Here is a 4,956-nt window from a genome sequence, read left to right as displayed (position 1 = left end):
AGAGAAAATAGTTATCACATATACAAAAATATAAATAAAATGTGTACGAACAGTTTTATTACGTATTTATAAAATATAAGTCAAGCAGTTGTAAAAAATGTTCAACAACTATTTTAAAAATGTTAATCAAGCATTTTAAAATGTTAAATATGTATAGAAAAATTGTTGACCTTCTATTAGAAAATGAGGAAAGAATGTTTGATCCTGTATATAAAATGTTAATCAATCATTTGAAAAAAATAGAATAATTATTAAAAAATATTAATCAAGCAATTAAAAAATGTTAAATGTGTATTCGAAAAATGTTGATAATTTCTTAAAAATTATGAAATTTGTTGATCATGGATATAAAAATGTTAATCAAACATTTGGAAAAAAGTTAAACAAGTATTTGAAAAATGTTAATAAATTATTTCAAAATTTCAAATTTGTATAGAAAAAATTTAACCATGCTCAAAAGATGTTAATCTTGTATCTGAAAAATAATAATATTTGTTTGAAAATGTTTAAAAGTGTGTATAGAAAAAATGTTGACCATGTATTGAATTCTTTTAATCTTATATTTTGAAAATGTTAATTAATCATATAGAAAATGTTGAAAATTTATATCGAAAAATATTGACTATGTATTCTAAAAATGTAAAATTTGTATTGAAAAAAAAATGTTAAATGGGTATTATAAAAAAATTCTTGACATATACGAAAAATTTAGACTGAAAACCAAAAGAGACGGAGAAGAAATAAGAAAACCAAATAAAATAAGAAAAATGTGAAAAATCAAAAAGAAAAATAGAATGAAAAACGTGAAAAGCAATGAAAAACCCGGCTCAATTCACCACAAGTAAGTAGGGCGCCTACTACTTGTCATGTGGACGACATGGACAGTGGCTAGCAGCATTGGCCTTCTCTCTAGAGACCAGGGATCCATTCTTGCTTCTCCCCTTTCCCTCCCCTTTTTATTATTTAGATAATCTCCCTTTTCCTTCCTTTTTTCATTTAACTATGCGTGAATGGGCCGGCCCGATTACTGTAGTCCATGGACGAGAGACATCCTACCGTCTCGTTAGATATAAATTTACCTTGTCTAAGAAAAAGATATAAATTTACCTTTGAAGGAGAAACGACAAATAAAGAAGCAAATAGTTTAGCTAAGTTTTCGATTTTTCTAGACAAGGGGCGGCATGTTTGGTTTTAACCCCACGATCCTTATTGTATCCCATTTCAAGTGGCATAACTCAGCATTTCCCCCTAAAAAAGATAGTCGAACCATGGACTGTTTTTGGTTGACAAATAAATTGGGCTGGACTTTGGATGGCCGACAGACAATGGAGGAGCAGAGCTGTCGGCGACCTCACCCTCACCCCGCCGCCGGGTCCCCAGCAGCCACCGCCGGAAGATTCGAGGTCAGGCAACCCCTACTCCATTTTCTTCTTTCTCCTTATAGTATTATTTATTCCTTCTTCTCTCTTCTTAATTTTTCCCTAGCGGAAAACCATAGCAAGATTTTCCCTTTCTAATCAAACTATAACATTCCTACCCTGCTGCAACAGTGAAGAATGAGGAGAAGAGATGAACACTTGGGCTCTTTTTACTTTAGCAACAGATTGGGCTGGGCTTGGATGGGCCAATGTTACAGGGCGGTCTGTGCTTAGCCGAGCCGCCGGCGACCTCACTCTCCTCAATCCTTAGAGCATCTCCACTTGTTCGCCCCCCCAGCGCACCCGGCGAATGCGTTTTCGCGTTTGCGGTGGCTGTTTTTTCGCCCAGGAGGCGCTCGAGTTCCCAGCAGCGCCCCTAGGTTTTGGCCCCCAGACGCCCAAAAAATCAAACTTTTCTTTCCCGCTGCCAAAAAAAGCCACAAGTTCGGCGATCACCATGCCACAAGTCGGCTATCATGCCACAGTTCGGCGATCAAACATACCTGGAAGTTCGACGATCAAAAGGAAGGAAGCATAGACAAGGAACGCATCAAACAGCGGGCTCCGCTGGCGTGGGATTGGCTGGGGTCGGCCTCGGAGTGGCTTCTGTGCTCAGGCTAGTGGTCGGCGTCGGCACCGCTTCATCGCTCGAGCTGGGCGTCGGCGTTGGTGTCAGCGTGGGCATAGGGGCGGTGCTCGACGCCGGCCCGGGCATATGGTTCAAGATGAGGCCGTGCTCCTCCAGGTACCATGCCTTGACCTGCTCGTTCACCGTCAACATGTCTATCACCATCAAGAACGCCAGGTCAGTGTTTCTCTTCTACGCGGCGACGTTGGTCCTGAGAAGGTCGAGCTTCACGTCCTGCTTTGTCATCAACGCCGACCATCGTGCGTCGGATTTCTCCTCCCTCTTTGTGGCACTTTTCTTAGCATCGGTGATGCACTGCTAGATCGATGATTGCAGTCGTTCGGCAGCGGGTGCCGCGTCCCTCGCCGCCTTGGCTCTTTTGCTTCCATCAGGGCGCCCAACCGCCGCCCCTGAGGCAGGCGCATCCAGCTTGTACATCTCCTTGGCCTTGGCAAGGGTGAGCTGGACCTTCCTCCACTTCTCGTATGACTCTATCCCGGAGAACACATGAAGGAAGTTGAACTCTTGGTCGCTGTTGTCCTAGCGATACATGTTGAACATCCGAACCATCTGCACAGCTGAAGAACAAGTGTCGGCGACATACACGGTGAAAGAACTAAGCTGGCGGATGGACATACCTGACCCTTGATGTTGGTGCCGCTATCTGGGCGAGCCGCAATCTGCTCTACGATCCCATGCCATTTGTTGCAGGCCGCCTGGATGATCACCCAATGGTTCGCCATGGCCTTGTTGCCGCGCTCCATGTGGATGTTTGTGAAGTAGGGGTCGACCAACTTGCGCTCATCGAACGCCGTCTTGATCCTTCTCTAGTACGTGTCGGCTTTCTGATTCGAGCCGGTGATTGGGTCGATGCTGACGGTCTTCCATGCTTCGGCGAGGCACTCGTCTTCCTTGGACGTCCACTTGACGCGAGGCTTGCCCTACCTGGCATTGGCCGCCTGTTTCTTCTTTCTCCCTTTCGTCGTTGGCGCCGGCTCCGCCTCCTCCTCCGCCTGTTCTTCCTCCTCCACCTCCTTGGCGTCGTCGAGCTCGTCGTTCATGTCGACGACAGTGTCCATAACTTTGTCTTCTGAGTGAAACCCAGGGCAGGAAGTGGAAACAACCGAGCTATTCTTGATGATCTCATCCATGTCGGTGTCGGTGGCGTCAATGTTGTTGAACTCTGGCGCCGAGCCATGTGCAAAGGGTAGGGCACCCTGGCGCATAGACGGCACAGGCGAGGCTGAGTATGCCGGTGGCGAGTAGCTGTACTATGTGTGGAGGCCGGCGGTGAACGCGGGGGAGGGAGTGTGCTGGTCAGGGTTCAAGCCGGAGTGGAGGCACGCGGCAGCGCGCCATGCGGGAAGGTGATGTTGGGCTTGAAACCGCCATGCACGTCACCGTCAAAGTAGCCCGGTGAGGGTGCGTACCCCCATTGCAGCGGGTGCAACGAGAAGTTGGTCGGCGACGCGACGCTCTGATGGCTCCCCACGTGGCTTGTGCGCAGTGGTAGAGTAGAAGGTTCATCCCTGCGCGAGACGCCTTTCCCTGCTCCGCCGCCGCCGCGTCCCCGGCCCTTTTGATGATGAGCCTGTTCCGCCGGTAGGCGGTGACCACCTCCCGACACTGAACATCCACCCTCCACTCGGCGTTCGACATGCCGGGTGGCCTTGCCATCGGCGCCCTCGCCATCCTCTACTACGGCTGGGTGGAATCGACAGCGACGGCGCGAGGGGCCACATACTTCTTCGGCAGCATGGCGGTCGGATATGATGAGGAGAATGGCGATAGCGGCAGGAGAGAAGTGGAAGCAATGGGAAAATGGAGGGAAAGGGGAGAGAAAACGGTAGGAAATCGGCCGGCGTTGCCGACAGCGTGGGCCCACATGCCTTTTTTGCTTCAGCCAGCTCCCCTAGGCGCCCCTCGGGGGGCTGGGTTCGGCTCGGGTTCACCCGTTGTCATTTCGGCCCAAACCGGCGATAAACAACGACCCAGGGGCGCGACTGGGCCGATTCCTATTGTGTGTGGGGGTGGGGGGGGAGGAGTGGAGACACTGTCACTCTCCTCACTCTCCTCAGTCCCAGTCCCCACTCTCACTCAGCTGGCCTGAGAGGTCACCCGCCATTGGCGACCTCTCCCCGGCTCACCACCTCGTCCCCGGCAGCCATCCACCGGCAATTCAAGGTCAGGCAACCCAATCTATTCCTTTCTCTCCATCTCTATCTAATCTACTACTTATTCCTTCTTTCTTCTTATAATTAAATTTTCCCTAGTACATAGAAAACCTAGCCAGCCAGATTCCCCCCTCCTAATCGATCCATAACATTCCTCCCCTTCTGCAGCGGTGGAGAGAGAGAGAGGAGAAGAGAGGGTGGATCCAGATGCTGAGGTTTCCCAAGGCCAAGCACTACAAAAAAAAGACACATCCGTGACATTTTGGGCCGAACGAATTTTTTTTCTGTCATACATATGTCACTTCTCTGACGATAATTGTGACAAAACCCGGTATCATCATAGATGTGGTGGGCCCCTACTTCTATGACAAAAAATCATGACAGAAAATGGGCCTTTCGTCCTGGGCGGGTCGGAGACGCAGCTGCATGACATTCTTTGGGCCGTCTATGATGGAAAAAACCATGGTAGAAGCGAGGGGGAGGAAAATTTCGGGGAGTTGCCGGTTACGGTGGGAGGTCGGGGGCCGAGCGATGCGCGTTTCTCTCGTACACGTGCGAGGCGTTGGCTCTAACTGAACCCGAGCGAGGCATTGGTCTCTAACTGAACCCGAGCGATTGCACTGCAGGGTACACGTTACTGAACCTGAGCGATCGATCGATGGCTGTTAACTGAACCCGATGGAGCAATTCCTTCGCTACTGCTGCTAACTGAAGCCGATCGATTGGATGAACAGTG

General features: G+C 49.0%; 1 pseudogene; it reads right to left on the bottom strand.

The window, feature by feature from the left end:
• Positions 1–1,685: 1,685 nt before the first annotated feature.
• On the bottom strand, positions 1,686–3,723 carry LOC123138577 (uncharacterized; annotated as a pseudogene).
• Between the last annotated feature and the right edge of the window lie 1,233 nt (positions 3,724–4,956).

The sequence above is a fragment of the Triticum aestivum genome, chromosome 6B (assembly GCF_018294505.1).
Source record: "Triticum aestivum cultivar Chinese Spring chromosome 6B, IWGSC CS RefSeq v2.1, whole genome shotgun sequence".
NCBI classification, from domain to species: domain Eukaryota; kingdom Viridiplantae; phylum Streptophyta; class Magnoliopsida; order Poales; family Poaceae; genus Triticum; species Triticum aestivum.
This window is presented reverse-complemented; position numbering and strand designations above follow the sequence as displayed.